The 19,918-nt window shown below is 34.6% G+C and overlaps 1 pseudogene; it reads right to left on the reverse strand.

Annotated features, from left to right (window-relative positions):
* Window positions 1-2,867: 2,867 nt before the first annotated feature.
* LOC122128007 lies at window positions 2,868-14,599 on the reverse strand (annotated as a pseudogene).
* Between the last annotated feature and the right edge of the window lie 5,319 nt (window positions 14,600-19,918).

The following is a 19,918-nucleotide window of genomic DNA, read 5'->3' on the forward strand; positions in this document are numbered from 1 at the left end:
ATTTCTGTATTCTGCATATGAACAATAACTTCACTAGTAGTTTAAGAGATAGTAAAAAACTAATGAGAGTACATCATCAGTTATTTTCAAAAATATTCATGCTTGCTTCCACTTCCATTTCCACTGAAATTTGATGACTATATACAAACCTCACAAATTTCACTTGAATACTGTCTCAATTCAAACCTTGTTCAATATTTGAATTGTGACTCTAGTCAATCTACTTGAGTGATTATTGTCCAGTTTTTCAAAATTTACTCTAATTTCACCCATTCAGATTCAGCCATGTCTTGGCACAGTTTCTGAATTCTCTTGTAAAATACTCATGGATGGACCATGCATCCAGGTAAATAGGAAGAAATAGTACATGTGGTTGTATAGAAACGAGAATCTATAGTGGTTTTACCATATAAAGTTATTGCAATGAACTTAAATCAACATAACTTGATCTCCATTTCAATATTTATGAGCAGATCCATAAAAACAAACCCCAGAATGATTTTTTTTATGAGATGTATCCTACCAAAGGATGCATGCTTTATGGTAGGCAAGTAAAATATGAAGAGATACCATGCAAATATGTTCAGGTAAAATTACAAGAAATATTCCATGGCTCAAACAAATAGACGGCTTTTCCATTCTTATGTGTGGAAAAAACAAATACTATTGTGAAGTCACAATAACATTGTGAAGTGGTATCAGGTAAATACATTCAGCAATTTGGAAAAATAATTAACCTTTAAGAAGCACATACATGTCACCTCTCAATATGAACACGGAAATATTGGACTTTGAAATGAACATAGAAAATTTCCATTAACTTAGGGTAACATTTCTACATTAACATTGTTTTCTCAAATATGTATGGTTATGAGAATTCTATGCCAGAGGCATACCAACACTTGGAATATATCACTGGGATCAAGCCAGGGTAAAAGGCTTAAATATCAATGGCCTAATCAAGGATTCAATATTCATTATGAAGAAAGACACATAAAATATCCTTGATAACCTGTGATTAATTTTTATCATGATTGAGTAAAATCAAGAATTGAAAGCAGGAAAAATATCCTCACTTCTCAATTCCAATACTCATAGTAATGTACCCTGCATCAACTTATGGGTATTGAAACAGAGTAGGGAAAAATGTACATTTACTTTTGTACACAGGACACAAAATGTGCATCTACAAAGGGACAGGTAACAGAAATATCTGATCACAAACACAAAATCAGTACACACACACACACACACACACACATATGACAAAGCTAAATCAGTACGCACACACACACACACACACACACACACACACACACATGACAAAGCTAGGTTTGGATAAACCTTGAAGACACAAATCAGCAAGTAACACAGTCTCCTACGTTGTCACAGATTCCCTCATGAATTTACAGCTTCTTTAGTATCATCCACTTTTTAGATGCCAGAAAAATTATGATTCAATAAGTAAGATATATTAGCATAAAGGAACAGCATTAGCAATCCAATTGAGTCACAGTAAATGTTCTAATAACCAATGAAGTAAGGAAATATCACTACCACATAAATACTTCTCTTTGAAATTCAGACGGAAAATACATGATAGTACAAGTAAGGAGTGAATAAAATTTAATTAGCTCTTATGTGGACCTAAAAAATTCAAATATTTTGGAAATACAAATGAGTTGGGGCATTGTTGATGAATATTGCATTACATTCCTGTCTTTGGTTATTGTTCTTGTTGGTCATTGGGCTCGAAGAATATATGAGGCCCTACTGTGATAACAGGTTCACATTAATTCATTTTGGTCTTATGTTGAATACGCATGATTTTTCTTACTGATCAGAGAAGAAAATATTTGAAAATATCAATACATCTAGAATCTATTGTCTCACTTGTAAAATGAATGAGGTCTCATATTTGCAAGCAAGACAAATTACATAATTTCGAATTGAAAAATGCTTCCGAAGAATTCCTACTAAAACTAATTACTGTTCACTTTTTCCTGTATTTCCCACCTTACCATGTCAGAGAGACTTGGTGTTTTGACATTCCATAAAATTAAAAATACGATCTATTTTGTGACTCTAGAATACAAGTTCATTCTAGCAATTACAATTCTTTAAAAAAATCTCATAAACACTCAGTAAGATAAAATAACTTTTGTAGTTACACATCTAATTTTGAATTTCCAATCTTTACCATATCCAATGTGTATTTATACTTTATACAGTAATGTGAAAGTTGAAATCCATGTACGTATTGCTGCTAAAAATAGCTGTAAATACATTTTATTAATATGTATCTTTGCAAAGTGAAAATTGTAAATAATCTCAAAAATCTCCTCAAATATTTTATACTAATTTGTGGAAAAAATTTAAATCAGATAGTCATTCCTATAATATTCATTACTCAATTTCAGAACGAAGTCATGGTAACCCAACAGCAAATCTGTATACTTATCAATTACCACTTGAAGATACTGATACTGCCATTTACACTATCATAATTGATGTGATGAGTGAGTCCTGAAACCATGAAAATGGAAAAAAAAACCTGATTGGTCCAACAAAATATTCTTATCTATGGCTTCACTGTTTTAAATTGATTATAAGAGAGTGAGATGAACATTCAGATAAGGTAATTCTCATTTGAAGTAAATTGAGTGATGTAATTTGGGCGTTTCTTATCCGTCCTAGTGAAACTATACTTGACTTTTACCAATCACAGGTTCCCAGTTCAGAGAGCAATCCAAAACTTTGTTGGTAGTGAGCAAAATATAAGAAAAAAAAAACTTTGTTATTCATTTATCCTATTTCTTCAGTTTGAATTTTGACATATATTAGTCCGTCATAAAACAGCAGCTTCTTTACCTGTTGTTGTCAGAGGATTTGATTGTGCCCCAAACAAAACTTGGGGTAGGATCTTCCAAGGATTCTGCCAAAGGGAGAAATACATACTTGATTAAGGTATTAGATTGACTCTAACATTTTACATTGATAAAGAAAACAAGAAGGTTGGTGCCTTTAGAGCCTTACAAGAAACTTTTATTTGGATTATAAAGATTGAAAAGAGGAGGCTACAATGCTTGATAAGAAATGTACGCATTATCTTGCCCATGTAATTGTAACCCCTCTGTACAGTATTTTCACAATAATAAATACTGTGATATGAAAAAAGAAAAGAATGAGTTCTTAACCATGTACAAAAACAAATCATTTAAATGTTTGACATGGTTTTTGACCATTTAGTACTGCATATCTTCATACATGTTACTGATATTTGCATATGAGACAATTTCATTCATATGAGATAATTTCATTCCTAAAGGAAGAAATCGTACAACAGCACAAGATAAGCTGAGACTCAATAACGGAAAATGAAGAATATTCAACAAACTTTTTACCTTTATCCCAGTCTTCCTCAGAGGAAACATATTGCCATGTGTTTTCAGAACTCTTGTCTTGTTTCTCATTCCATATAATGTTATCTACAAAACCAGAAATATACCATCAGAGTAGCATTCAGGTTCAAATGGCCTACATTGATTTAGATTTTGTTTTAGTTATCAGACTTACCTACATCATCTTCAATGGAAGTTTTGTCCATACAAGTTGCAATATGTTTACTGAGTTGCTCTCGTGGAACCAGATGTCGAGCATTAAAAGGACAAGTAGCTAATTTAGCAGCGATATCAGGATGATTCTGTGTAACAAAAGTTCAAATATGAAGAAATATTTTCAAATTTACTCCTTTTAGATTTTTTTGGGCAGGATGCCTACCATCGGTATGGGTATAGTGTTTGTGCATCCTTCTTTTAATTGTAAAGATATGGTACAGAGGGTTTACATTTATATGAATAAGGTAATGAGTACATTTTCTATAGAGCATTGTTACCCGCTCCTTTGATTTTCCTATCACTCTTTCCTTCCCATCTCCCCAAATCCTCCCACCCTCTTCTCCATCCCCCCTATGCAAATAAAGTTGTAAAGTTCATTTTCAACATGATGTATTGTATATCTCATAGTTACAATGGGTCAACCTGTATCCCAAAGCAGTATGGAGGTTCCTCAAAAGATTCACATAGATCTCCTCTATGATCCAGCAATTCCATTTTTGCATTTAAGCAAATGATCACATACAAGACCACATTAAAGCTACCACCATTATTTACCATACCTAAGATATGGAACCAACCCAGATAAATGGATTAAGGAAATGTGGATTAATTGATGTGTGTGTGTGTGTGTGTGTGTGTGTGTGTGTGTGTGTGTGTGTGTGTGTGTGAATTCCATGCCTTCATCAGAAAGAATGGCATTGCCCCATTTGTTAGGAAATGGAAAGACTTGGAAAAAATTATATTAAGTGAAGTAAGCCATGCCCAAAGAATCATAGGTCTCATGGTTTCCCTTATTTGATTGAGACAAGCAGAAAAGGTCAGATAATACGATGTTAAGTGAAATGAACCCCAAGGTAAGGACAGAAGTAGTTTGTCTTTCTTACTATTGATTCTAAAGTATCTATGAGGTACCAAGTGATTTTTTTGTTGCTTTGTAAGTTTGTAAGTTCTCCTCCCCCCTCCCCACGGTATAACCCTTGTATATTGGAAGACCTGAAGAAGTTGGTGGAAGAAAAGCTGGAGTCTAAACATGTTCTCACATGGAAAGCAGTTTTAGTGTTCCAGGGAACAGTACTAGGCTAGAGAATCACATAAAGTGTGCCATCACAGTACAGAGAGTTTGGCCAGAGAGGGAAAATCCAGTAAGGAGACAGATCTGAGCACTTCTTGGTAGCTGTTGCTGTGGCAGCTCTGGTAGAGCTGGTGGCTTTGGACACCATACCAACAGACAAAGTCTGGGACAATGGTGCCAGATGCTGCATTTGAGTGGACTCTATTCACCACCAACAAGAACTGACAAGGAGCAGAAATCTTCATCCTGAGGATCACAGACCAGGATGGGCCAGGAATGAAGAGTCTGGCATGAGTAGAACCCTGATATCGTCACTCCTTCTCATGAAGTAGCTGTGGAAAGACCACCCCTCCCCCATGACCAGAGAATTCCATCTTTGATACTGACAAAGGCCTTGGCTGAGCAGCTAGCTCCAACTCAGACCTTGGAAGAAAACAAAAAGAGCCACTTAGCAGGTCACATGAACCTGACCTGACCTGCCTGTCTCAGCTCCACCCAGAGGAAAGTAATTCTGCCCAGGAAGAGGGAGTTCTGCCCATGGAGGAGTGAATTTCTTCACTGAGTATACAGAACCAGAGACTTCCCTCTCTACAGCAGCCCAGATAAACAATTGAAACTCAATAAACATAAATTCTGAGAATGGCTCCAGGCTGGGCTCTGTGAGTGTTTCAGGAGCTAGCCTCTCATGGGAAAACTACTAACTGCTGACAGGCCTCAACCCTACTCAGAACCTCATAACATACCCTACCTCATAACATCAACTCCAAGACACTCTTTTGTGATACTCAAAGTAGATCTCTCTCCCACTGAAATGGACTGGGAGAGGATCACAAAATCCTGGGTAACTCACAGCATTTTTTTGTCTGCTCAAACAAACTGACTTAAGAAACCAATCAAGTCAGAGGAAAACCAAGCAGACAAGAGTATCCACTAAGAGACTGGTTATGGACAGAGGGGAGAAAAGATCTCCCCCGCACCAAACCAAAAAAAAAATCAAAGAACTCTTTTCTCTACATTTTTAGGATTAAAGCCTTAAAAAGAAACTTCTCTGAAGAGAAAAGAAAGATGGTCAATAAACACATGAAGAAATGCTCAACCTCACTAGTCATAATAGAAATGCAACTCAAAACAACACTGAGATAGCACCTTACCCCAGTTAGAATGGCTATAATCAAGAACTCTAATGCCAATAGATGCTGGAGGGGACGTGGAAAGAAGGGAACCTTACTGCATTGTTGGTGGGAGTGTAAACTTGTTCAAACACTTTAGAAAGTAGTATGGAGGTTCCTAAAACGACTCCACATAGAGCTCCCCTATGACCCAGCAATTCCACTTTTGGGCATTTACCCAAATGATCACAAGCAAGACCATACTAATATTTTCTCTAAAAAATATTTTCTATTTTTTTCTCTCATAATTTTAATTTTAGGTGTATATGTGTGTGTGTGCTTTTAAAAAAAATCTCTTTTGACCTTTTGGTCCTTTTTTACATTTTTTCTTTTTTTCTCATTTCTTTTTTCTTTCTTTTTCAATGACTTAATTATTGTTCTGTTTATCCCCAGATATATGCCCATCATTGATTATTAGACCTTATCCCCTATTGTGTACATACTAAACCCAGAAATGTATTACTCAATTAGCAACTTCTTAGGCTTAAATTTAATAGTAGGATTATCTCTTTATATCTATATAAACTTCAAGTATTCCAATTTAAAGAATTTTTAGATTTTAGCTTTCCGTGTTCCTTTTTATTTCTCCCCTCCTCTCATCCTCTCCTGTTCTTCTATCATTGTCATTTCCTTATACTTACATAATTTTAAGTATTTCATTTTTAAATTTAAATTTTTGTCTTTCCATTTTTCTTGTTTGTTTTTATCTCTCCTATCATTCTGTCCAATCCATTTCTCTCCTTTTACCTATCCACATCCCTCTAATCCTATTTTCACCACAATTTTCCCAAAACCTAATAATTTATCGTTTGCTGTATCCCTCTGTAATTATCTTAGCCCATTAATCCATAGTTGCTTAATCTTGAATGGATTGTATCTGTTGAGATAGATTGCTTCTGTTGCCATTTGGCTGTGGAACTATAGAACTTTGGTTAGTGCTTGTCTTAAAATAGTGTTTTACCACAAAATTGGTGTTACTATCATAACAAATCGGCAGAACAAGCTGGAGAAAAACAAGAAAAATGGCAAGTGTGGATATCTCAACTCCCACTCATGAAAATCAAGTTTGAGAACAGTTAATGAATAAACCAGAGGAGATTTCCCAAAAAGCTCTACAAACACTACTGGTAAACATGGTGAATGAAAAGATTGAAAACCTGAAATGAACTCAGTGTGAGCATAATATGGAGTGGGAGTAGGCAAACGAAAAATTAATACAGAAATCTTGAGAACATTAATAAGCTATTCAAAGATTAATAGAGCAATTGCTTGAGTGTGAGGAAGCTAATCAAAGAGTAATACATAAACTGCATGAGTGTGATGAAAACAGACAAAGATCAATAGAGACATTCATAGAATCCATAAACAGACAGCTGAAGGAATCCCGGGAGACTACAAAGGGAATGCTGAATGGTGTCCATCAGATGGAAAGAATGGAGCCCATCAGAAGAAAAGAGAGTCCAAGGAAACCATAAGAAAACAATTGATTTGAGAGAAAATCTGAACACTAATTTAATGAAGGGAAGAAGTTCATACAAGATCTAAAACAAAGATCCAACAAAGAATTTTAAGCCATAAAAGTCCACCAATTAGAAGGAAAGGCAGTAAAAAACAAAGTAGAAAATCTTGACAGTAGGTTAAGGCATGCAGAAGATCGAATCTGAGGGATTGAAGACAACCTAGATAATAGAGATAAAAACGTACAACTTTGCAAAGATGGGCACCGGTGGCTCAGGCCTGTAATCCTAGCTACACAGGAGGCTGAGATCTGAGGATCGTGGTTCAAAGCCACCTCCAGCAAGAAAATCTGTGAGACCCTTATCTCCAATAAACCAGTAGAAAACCGGAAGTGGTGCTGTGGCTCAAGTGGTAGAGCACTTGCCTTGAGCTGAAGAGTGCAAGGATAGTGCCCAAGGCAAGAGTTCAAAACCACAACCGACAAAAAACAAAACAAAACAAACCATACAACTGTCCAATACAAACCCAAGAAATATGATAGATCTATTCAATATTTGGAAGACACCAACAGAAGGCCTAATCTGAGGATAATGTGTGTTGAGAAGCATCTGGACACACAAGTTAATCGTCTAGCAAATTTATTTAAAAGGATCCTAGCAGAGAACTTCCCAAATATGCTAAAAGATAGGCCTATTCAGATACAAGAAGCTTTTTAAAACCCAAATAGACCAGACTAGAACAGGATATCCCACCGTCCCATTATAATCCATACAGGACCAATTCAGACCAAGGAAAAGATCCTTAAAGCTGTCAAGGAGAAAAGATAAATCACCTTTAAAGTAAACCCAATTAGAATCACCTCAGATTTCTCAGCAGGGACAATTAAAACAAGAAGAACCTGGAATGATGTATGCCATGCCCTAAAGACAAACAAGTATCAACCAAGAATATTGTATTCAGCTAAACTCTCCTTCATAACAGGTCAACTAACAAACTTATATAGCAAAGAATAAGTGAAACAATATATCTCAACCAAACCAGCCCTACAAAAGATACTTAAAGTTGTCCTACACATAAAAAACCAACAAGACCACAATAAAGACCAAGAAACTGCACTCAAAATGAGAATCCAACAACCAGAGGAAGAACCCAGTTGTTGCAACTCCCAAGAAGGTGGACAACAGGGCAGGAACTGCCAAACTCAGCTCAGTCCTAACTAAAAACACTTCAAATTAAAATTAGTGAGAAAAGGTAAATAATGTTGGTAAATACTAATTAAGGGATATCTCCTTCAGGATGATATAATTCTAAATTTCTATTCACCAAACAACAGAGCATCTAATTGTATCCAAGAAACACTACTTTCCCTCAAATCTCACATAGATCCAAAGTCATTAGTTGATGGGGACTGTAAAACAACACTAATCCCACTAGACTGATTAACTCTGTAAAACTCATTTAAAAAACATCTACAAAATATATCACCCAGCAGCATCAGAATACATATTTTTCTCAGTAGCACATGGAACGTTTTCCAAAATAGAACACAATTTAGGTGACAAAGCAAACATCCAAATTCAGACACATTGAAATTATGCCCTGCATTCTCTCAGGGAATAAAATTAGAACTCAAAACCAAAGGTCCTGTAACATATAGAGGTTGAACACACTGTTGAATCACCAGTATGTCATGGAAGAGATTAAAAGGATATTCAAATATTCATGATATTTAACAAAAATTAGCACACAAATAATTAGCTCCTCTGGGACATAGCAAAGTAACACTCAGCGGTAAATTTAAGCTCTAAGTTCCTACATCAACAAATTGGAGATAACTAAAACCAACAATGTAACTGTATTTTTTTTGGCTTTTCTTTTTTGGTGCTGAGGATCAAACCCAGGACATTGCACTTACTAGACAAGCGCTTTGCCACTGAGCTACATCCCAGCCCTGAAACCAACAATTTAATGAGACATCCGAACCTCCTTGAAAAAGAGCAGCAAGATGAACCCCAATCCACTAGATGGGAAAAATAAGCAAAATTAAATTAGAATTAAATGAATTCGAATCAAAAGTTATAGGAACAATTAACAAAACAGAGTTGGTTCTTCAAAAAAACTTAATAAAATTGACAGACACTTAGCAAATCTTAGGAGAAAAAAAGAGAACACACACAAATAAACTCAGAGATGAGAATGGAAACATCACCACAGAAAGAACCAAGAATCAGAACAGTATAAGGCAATACTTCTTAAAGATTTATGCTAATACGTTTGAGACTCTGGAAGAAATGAACATTTTTTCCTAGCAAATATCAACATGCCAAAACTAAACCAAGATGAGTTAAACCATGTTAACAAGCCTATATCAAGCATTGAAATAGAAACAGCAATAAGAAACCTCCCATCTCAGAAAAGTCCAGGATAGAATACATTTCCAGTGGAATGCTACAAGACCTTTGAAGCAGAACTCACACCAATACTCCTCCAACTCTTCAATGAAAATGAAAGAGAAAGTTTACTATGAAACTCTCTATGAGGTCATCATAATCCTCATCTCAAAACCAGGCAGGGACTCATCAGAGAAAGAAAACTATAGACCCATTTCTTAGATGAACATTGAGGCAAAACTTCCTAATGGAAGAAAGACTTTTCAGTAATTGGTGTTGGCAAAATTGGTTAATCTCCTGTAGAAAACTAAAGCTAGATCCTTATATACCATTCTGCACCAGAATCAACTCCAAAAGAAATAAAAAGCAAAGTAGAAAGTCTTGACTGTAGGTTGTACCATGCATAATATCGAATCTCGGGGATTGAGAACATTACAGGATGGAATAGGAGAAACCTTAGGTCTCTGGCAAAGGCCAAAATTTTCTTATAAGACTCAGAAATACAAGAAATTCAAGAAAGTTTGGACAAATGGGATTGCATGAAGCTGCAGAGCTTTTGCAAGGCAAAGGTCATACCTAGTAAGATCAATAGAAAGTCCACAGACTGGGAGAAGATCTTCACTAGACATACAAGGGATAAGGGTCTTATATATAAAATATACATGGAAATCAAAAATTTAAATCCCTCAACAACAAATCCTCAAAGAAGCAACTGTTCCATAAATAAGTGGGCTAAAGACTGAAAGAGAATCTTGTCTGAAGAGGAAATATTAATGGCAAATAGACACATGAAGAAATGCTCAACCTCTCTTGACATAAAAGAAATGGAAATCAAAACAACATTGAGATTTCACCTTACCCAAGTAAGAATGGCTATAATCAAGAATTCTAGTAACAACAGATGCTGTAGGGGATGTGGCCAGAAATGAAACCTACTGCACTGTTGTTGGGAGTGTAAACTTGTTCAATCACTTTGGAAAGTAAGATGAAGGTTCCTCAAAACACTCCTCATAGAGGTCCCCTATGAACCAGCAACCCTACTTTTGGGCATTTATCCAAATCATGACAAACAAGAACATAGTAAAGCTACCAGTGCAACTGTTTATTGCAGCATTATTAACCATACCTAAGATATGGAACCAACCCAGATCCCCCTCAGTAGATGAATGGATCAAGAAAATGTGGTATATATACACAATGGAATTCTTTACATTCATCAGAATGATTTCATCCCATTTCTTAGGAAATGGAAAGTGTTGGAAAAAATTATATTAAGTGAAGTAAGTCAATCCCAAGCAAACATAGGTTTCAAGGTTTCCTTTATTTGTAGTAACTAATATATGCCTGGGACAAGCAGAAAAGCTCAGGTAAGATGATGTTAAGCGAAATGAACCCCAAGATTGGGATCACAAGTGGCGTTTTCTTCCTTGCTGTTGTTTTTAACTTATTTATAAGGTACCATGTGATTTTTTTATATTTTGTATATCCCTCCCCACTGGTATAACCCCTGTTTTCACTGTATGGTACTGGTAAAATTTGGGGGTAAGGAAAATAACAAAAGGTTTAATTAGGGATACAAATTGACCCATTGCAACAATGAGATTTGCGAGAAGCTATTTTGAAAACCAAACTTTACAATTTAGCAGGGTTGGGGATAGAAGTGAGGGGGTGTACTTGAGGAGGTGAGAGGGACAGGATGGTAAGGGAAAAACAATGGGGGAGGCAACAAGGTTGGATAAGAAATGTACTCATGTATCTGAATAAGCCTATCTTTTTGCATGTTTGGGAAATTCTCTGCTGGGATCCTGTTAAACAAATTTCCTAGACCATTAACTTCTGTCTCTAGGTGCTCCTCTACACCTATTATCCTCAGATTAGGCTTTCTGATTGTGTGTTCCAAATGTTGAATAGATCTATCATATTTCTTGGATTTGTCTTGGATAGTTGTATGTTCTTTCTCTATAATATCTAGACTGTCTTCAATCCCAGTGATTCAATATTCTGCATGGACTAACTACTGTCAAGACTTTCTACTTTGTTTTTATTTCTTTTCCTTCTAATTGGTCAGCTTTGATGGCTTCAAATTCTTTGTTGGAGCTTTGTTTTAGATCTTGTATGAACTTCTTTATTTCCTTAATTTGGTGTTGTGTTTATTCTCAAATCACTTAGTTGATTGGTTATGGCTTCCTTGGCCTCCCATTCCTTCTGTTGGGCTCCATACAGCGTTCTCTTTGTGGTCTCCCTGAATTCTTTCAGCTGTCTGTTTATGGATTCCATGAATACCTCTATTGATCTTTCTCTATTCTCATTCCGCTCTCGAAATTACTGTATTACTCTTTGATTAGCTTCCTAATGTTCATGCAACTCCAGTAGTTCTCTTTAAGTGTTCTCAGCCTGCTCATGTCATTACTGACTTTCTCTTTGAGTGTTCTCAGCCTTCTCATGCCATTCCTATATCTTTGACTGTTCTCAGCCTGCTCACACAATTCCTTTATTACTCTTTGAGTGCATGAACTCCACAAAGGCATAACCCTTCCTTTCATTGTATTTGATGTTGGTACAATTTGTGGAGGAAAAGGGCAAAAACAAATTGTTTAAATAGGGATACAGGTGGACCCAGTGCAGCAATGAGCTATATAAATAGTTCTGTCAAAAAACAAACTTTACTACTTTGGTTAGGAAGGGATTGGAAGGGGAAACAAAGGAGGAGGCAACAATGATTGATAAGAAATGTACTCATTATCTTGCCTATGTAATTGTAACCCCTCTGTACAGTAGTTTTACAATAAAAAATATATTTTTAAAAAAGACTAAGTCAAAAAATGAACTTTACAATTTAGGGTGGGCAGGGGAGTTTAGTTCTGGAGATGGGAGGAAAGCGATGGCCGGGAAAAGCCAAAAGAGGAGGCAACTATGGTTGGTAAGAAAAGTACTCATTACCAGCCTGGTGCCAGTGGCTCAGGTCTGTAATTCTAGTTATTCAGGGGGCTGAGATCTGAGGATCATGGTTCAACACAAGCCTGGGGAGAAATATCCATAAGACCCTTATCTCCAATAAATGACTAGAAAACCAGAAGTGGCACTGTGGTTCAAGTGTTATAATGCTCTCCTTGAGTTGAAGAGCGCAGGGACAGTGTCCAAGCCCAGAGTTCAAGCCCCTTGACCCACCATTACCTTGCTCATGTAAATGTAAGCCTTCCATATAATATTTTCACAATAAAAAAACAAAAAATAATAAAATGTTCTATGTGAAAAAAAGAAATGTACTCATTACCTTGCTCATGTAACTGCAAACACTCTGTACAGTTTTTTTTCCCAATAAAATACTTATGTAAAAAAAAAATGATGTTAAATGAAATTAAGTGTTTTTATTCTTTCTTGCTATGGTTTTTAATGTATTTATAATGTACTATGTGATTTTTTTTTTCCCTTTGGTGTATTCCTCTCCCATGGTAAAACCACTGCTCTTCACTGAATTTGATTCAAGTGACCTGAATTGTGTACATAAATTTTTCTAATTTGGGGAGGGGAAGAGAAAAAAATAAAAAACTAGTGCATCATTTTTCAGAGGACTAGCCTTCTACAATTTTACCCGAAACCTTTCTCTGTATTCTTACTTGATAGTGGAGATAAGAACATTTATCTCTCTCCTCCCTGACATTAAAAAATTATACAGTGATATCAAACTCTTGGATTGATATTATTTCTTTCATGAGGAACCAGTCCAGGATCCATAACTTATATATCAAACTTTAGAAACATATATATATATATATATATATATATATATATATATATACATATATATATTGAATATATATGTATATATATATATATACTCAATAATTGAGTATATATATATACTCTATATATATTGAATATATATATACTGAATATATATATTGAATATATATATACTCAATTATTGAGTATATATATATATATATATATATATATATATATATATATATATAAATACTCAATTTTGGCCTATGTTTACTCAAATTTGGGTCATTTATATACAATTTACAAATGCAAAGATATGGAGATTGAAAATATATTTGAAAATATAACATTTCTGCCCACAGTCTCTCTCACATTTTAACATATATTTCCCACAATTTATATTAAAAAGCAATACTCAAATTTATCCCTGAACTAAAGAAATTATGGATATCAACATGTTCCAATGAAACATTACCTTTCTACATTTCACAAGATGGTATGGGAACCTGCATGATCAGATTTTTATGATTTTTATCATAGGGACACTGCAGTAACCTCTCAGTATCAACAGATTCCTCTGAAAGAGAAAAATACCTCAGGAAATTCAATATATTGGGCAACATGCAAGTCTTCAATGTTATTTCCCTTATGAATTATACCTTAACTCAGGAATCCCCATTTGAAGAATATAGATTTAAAATATGACAAAGAGTATTACTCTAGAATATAATTTCTGATGTACTCTCAGTTCGTATTAGTTTTTGCTTTTCAGTATTATGAAAAATATTTATTCTAGTTAAAAATTTATTTGAGTCAAATGGAACTATTAGCTTGTTTAATCTTCAGAGAACATACTTCTATTGTATGTCCTCGATTTAATTGCTTTCTTACATTTCAATCTAGAATGTGCCCATAATTTACATTCTTTTACAACTTTCAATGTAACACATCAGTCAAAGTAACATCAAAAGTCAAAGTTATAATTATCAAAATGTCTAAAGCTTCGGATTCAGGAGAAATCCTACTATCTTGTTCTCTCAGCTCCTGTCAATATACTTTCTGTGATTCCAAAAAAAAAAAAAAAAAAAGAAGAAGAAAAAAGCATGAGATACACCATTCAATATAATTTCCCCAAACAAATGCATAAACATGTTTACCTTTTTCCATTGTGACAGGCAGCTAAATATCAGCAAGTCCTGTGGATAAAAAAATTCTCTGAGAGAAAACATGACTAAATACTTCAAAACCACGTCTTAGGTCTTGTGATTTCCTCAGCAATATGAAAAACAACTGGGTATAACCTATTCATTTCTAATATTTTTTGTTGCTCGACACAGGTAAATTGAAATATAGTCTACTTCACAGATTAGGGTCACTTATAACGAGCTATAGAAATATATAAATTTTGAACTCAAAACATTTCATATTTATCAGACACTTTTTTTTCTTCATCACATCAAAGACAGGCTGATTCATCATGAGAATTTTTAAGCCAATTTGGAAATGTTTTTCTAAATTATGGGTGTTTGGATTAACAAACTCTGAAATCTATTTTACAAATATCTAATACCTATTGAAAATATGCACTTATTCTCATAGATATATCATGATTCCTATTCAAATTATAAGATCAGTATGGAGAATTATTCAAGTAACAGCTTCTTAGAGAAGATATGTATCACAAAGCAAGGAATCATTGAGACTCATTAAAGTCCAAGTTTGAGATTGGTGCTGTAGTTCAACAGGTTGTAAATTGCAGTAGTACAGTATCTAGTGGCCATAAGGCAGAGCCAGAAGATATTGAACATATGATTGCTTTGACACACATAAAAGTTACGGAAATAAAAGTAAATTTCAAGCTCCCAAGAATGGAAATAGCTATTTTCTGAAGTTTGAGGGAGTAAAGAATTTTCATTCTTTTACCCATGAAACAATCTTGCCTAGTTGGAGAAAATTATAAGAACTACGTTTGGGATGGCAGGGGTAGAAAACGAGAAATGTTCAATAACATACACAAGCCAAAAAGATGATTTTCACGTACAATATGTAGAAAAAGGAAGAGGGCAGAGACTGTTACCTGTCTCCTTCAGTTAACTGTATTCACCAAACTAGTCAGGATCTCTTCCTCCCCACGACCGATGATGTTCCACTAGTAGGCTTTCCACAGCAACAGCTACTTCCGTATAATGACTTCTCTGGTTGAGGTCACCGTTATTGTGATGTAGCTCATAAACCTCACTTCCGTTTTACAAACTGAGGGAATTCAGTCACACTTCCGCATATGACAACGGAAGTGCTGACTTCTGGCCTGAACCAGGAAGACCAAGTCCCATTTCCTTTTAGTATGCATTGGTGGACTCCAATTCAGTAGAAGAGAAATGTGTGCATATTCAATAGAGGAATAATGTGAATGGATGTGTCACACTTTTAATCTACACATCACTACTGAGTCTTCATAAATGGTTCTGCATAGTTACCTGCACACTTTCTCTGGTCTATATATCCACAATAAGCCAATCTTTACGTATTATTCTTTCTCTGTTTAGTTTCTTTACTCATCAATGTTTTATTAGGAAACAATTTCACAAAAAGAAACTTACAGAACTTCAACGCCTTCTGCCCAAATCTTTCCTTAGCCTTCCTTATCGATATGACTGATCTTTGTACATATCTTTTTAATTCACATTTTATTAATGTTCATGTAAAATAAGTTTAATGTACTCTAGGATTTCTCAAAGATAGTAGTTACAAATATTAAGCGAAAACAGCAAGAAAGAGATGTTACTAGATGAATTTTTTCATTTATATAGCATATATTTTTACTTATACAAACAATATTACTATATACTATAAAATGCACATATAAAAGCTATAAAATACCTGTGAATGTATGGTTTTATGTACATTATATATATGCATATATATATAGGCCTTTGCATTATTTAATCACCAATAATATAAGCTACATGCAAACTCCCTGCAATATAATTTACGATTATAGAATTTACAACTCAAGTCTACTGACACGTTGATTTGGAACACATGAAGTTCAATCAGGTTTTAATGAAGTAGGAAGTTATTATGCAGACTTTTGGAAAGATGAAGTTATTCTGATATATAAAATGTGAGACCTATTAGATGTCACATTTTTTAGTGTTATGTAGATTTCATATCATTATTTTTCATTAACACCAAATAATTTTGTTTAAAATTATGCCAAAGACTTTTGGGTATTAAGGAAACATTAAGAGTATTGAGACTTAAATATCTACTCTGAATTATGTATTCTTGGTCGCAAGATTCTTCATTAAATAACTAGTTTATATGAACAAACTACTGTAAACTAAACTATTTGATGATAAAATAATGAGGACAGGATTTGTCTGTTTCGAATAGCTGCTTTATGAATCCCAAGGAACTGAGGCATTTCAGTATTTCTTTTTTCTTTTTGTTGGGGGGGGGTCCGTCGTGGGCCTGAACTCGGCCTGGGTGCTGTCCCTCAGCTCTTCAGCTCAAGGCTAGTGCTCTACCACTTGAGCCACAGTGCCACTTCTGGCTTTTTTCTTTTTGTTTATGTGGTGCTGAGGAATCGAACCCAGGGCCTCAGGCATGCAAGGCAAGCGCTCTACCACTGAGCCACCTTCCCAGCCCGCATTTCAGTATTTCTATCGGTAGAAAATATAATGCGGTTTAAGATAATTGAAACAAACCAACATGGGAGAGAAGAAATGAAAGACCATGATTTGTCATTAAATGGAGAATCTGGAAACATCTCTAAGTGAAACAAAAAATATGGACACATAAGTACAGATAAAAGAAAGGTTGGTGTGGCAGTGCCTGATATCTCATGAATTTAATCAGACACACCAAAGCAAAGCTAGAACCCTCTCTGAAGTAGATAGAAACGATTTCTATCAGAAGTCTTCTCAATAGATCAGGTTTTGTAAGTGTCTATTATGTGTATGTTCATCTTGTTTGGATTATGACAATGTTCATATAAGAATCACTATCTTAGGATTCTAAGAAAATCTTGTGCATCTGTCAATTGAATCAAAGCCTAAGACATCATCCAACTTCTTCTTATGCTTAAAAGAATTACAATTCATTTTAACTGTACTAAAATTCAGTACATTTGTTTTCTACATGGAATTCTTCCTGTTATTAAACAGCATACAATCTGATCCTGATTGGAATTCCTTCTATTAAGCCAGCAATGTTTCCTCTGCCTTCCATGTGTTCCAAGAGGCTACTATCTGCAAGACACTTTTACTAAACACATGTTCAAGTACAAGTAATAGAGATAAATTTAGACACCAGATATGAAGGAAGTAAGCACATTGTACAGATAGAGTAGACTTTGACTGGTTTTGTTCATAGAATTTGCCTAATGATAGTGACAATTACAAATAGTAGACATTGCATGTATTTGTAAAAATAAACGATATTGTAGTATGCTATTAAAGAAATAGTAAACAGTCACTGAATTTGTATTCTAGCCATTGACATTTAAGCATTTAAGACATTTTCAGTATGAACTAAGAATATTTGGGCCAAAAGTGCACACAGGTTAGTAACAGGGAAAATGAATTAATGAACCTTTTCCTTTGTGGCAATACTACACTCAAAATGACAGGGAGCAATATGATTCACTGTATTCTCACCAATCACAATTTTCTGAGGTAAACATCCATGAATTTATTGATGTTAGAGAAATTATGGTCCCGCTAAAATGGAGGCATGCAAATAATTCTCAATGACTATACTGACATCCAGTGTCTTGGAAAGTAGTTTTGTGCCTGAACAGTAGTATAACACAGAATCACAAAATAAAGTCATTGGTAATTCCTCTAGGTTCCCACTTTCCTGCTATGAACCCTATTGGAAAAATATAGAAATTTTAAAGAAAGTATTTCTTTCCTTATTTGCGTTTGTCACTGTCTGGAAGGGCAGAAATAATTTTTTATTGTCAGATATTTCCACTATACTATGCCGTGTGATAGATTGCTCCTTCCTACATTGTTCCTTGAAAATTCTACAGTGTTTACAAAATCCAATATGAATAGAAAATGCTGAGATTCACAGGTAGACTCTCTTTACCAGGATTTCATTTAAATATTCATGTTGAATCAATCCCAAGAATTGTACTTACATTCAAATGTTTCTGCAAGCATTGCACATAATATTTTATATCATTCAATAACAAAAATACTGCTGTCTAAACATGCACATCACCAGATACAACCTGGTTTCAAAACCACCATATCTGCTGATGATCTTCTAAATTCACATATCTAACCTACATCCTAACTACATTGTTCCAACTTTCTTTCCAAAGGTTGTCCATCAAAAAATGTGCTTTAAGCATCAGCCCAATTTGTAGCAGGAATGTTTTTAGTGTATTATTCATTCATGTGAAATACTGTCTGAGAATAAATTGTATTTTCAGAAAGAATGTGATAAATAATACCATTTTGTATGAACAATGATGAAAGACTTTCTGGGAAAAACAAATATTAATTGATGATTGCACTATTGTGTAAAATTGATTGCTAAAATTGGTAAGAACTTTAGTATTGTGTGCTTATAGCACATGAGTGTTTGCAAAATGTGAAGTTAATAGATGGCTTAGTGTCAATCCCAATGTTATGTTAGAAAATTCAAGAAAATGATTCCATCCATTATTTAAAATTATCATGAAATTCAGGTGCCAGGGACTCACAACTGTAATCCTAGCTATTCTAGCAGATGAGATCTGAGGATTGCAGTCCAAAGCCATCCAATGCAGGAAAACTCCTGTGACTCAAATCCAATTACCTACTAGAAACGCAAAGATGCACTATGCCTCAAGTAGTGAAGGGATTTCCTTCAGCTGAGCAGTGCAGGAATAGAATTCAATATCCCAAACCAACAAAAAAATAGTCTCAGGAAGAAGCATTTTTGAAAATGCATCTTTGCATTTGCCTGAAACAAAACAGTATCATATATTCATATGTCTTGTCGCATTCTGAAAGACATATAATTATAGCCTTCCTTGACTCCCTTTCTCCTTGATATTTCATGCCATCTTTGTTCACATATTTTGTTAATATGATATAAGTAATTTCCACTTGTTATTTATGCTTTTATTACAATGGTATTAGAAATATGAACATATTGGAACTGATGACTTTCATTGGCAGTGACCTTGAACAAAAAGACCGTAAGATATAGGAAAGGCCCTGAATTCAAGCAAAATAACCCATCCAAAAGACTTTCTGGTACTCATTAGAAGATGCCAGTGGCAAAAACGGGAATAATAAAAGATGACATTAACTGTTAACAGATATTAAACATTAGTAAATATTTCAGTGTTTACAACAATTTGAAATACAATTGTGAATTGAACCTTCCTGTCATATGTTATTAAGACCAGCACTAAAAGTATGAGTAACACATTCTATGCTTGGAAATACATAAAAAGTCACGCCACTTCATATCTATTTTTGT

Source organism: Dipodomys spectabilis, unplaced genomic scaffold (genome assembly GCF_019054845.1).
Source record: "Dipodomys spectabilis isolate Male_0828 unplaced genomic scaffold, ASM1905484v1 ptg000319l, whole genome shotgun sequence".
In the NCBI taxonomy this organism is placed as follows: Eukaryota; Metazoa; Chordata; class Mammalia; order Rodentia; family Heteromyidae; genus Dipodomys; species Dipodomys spectabilis.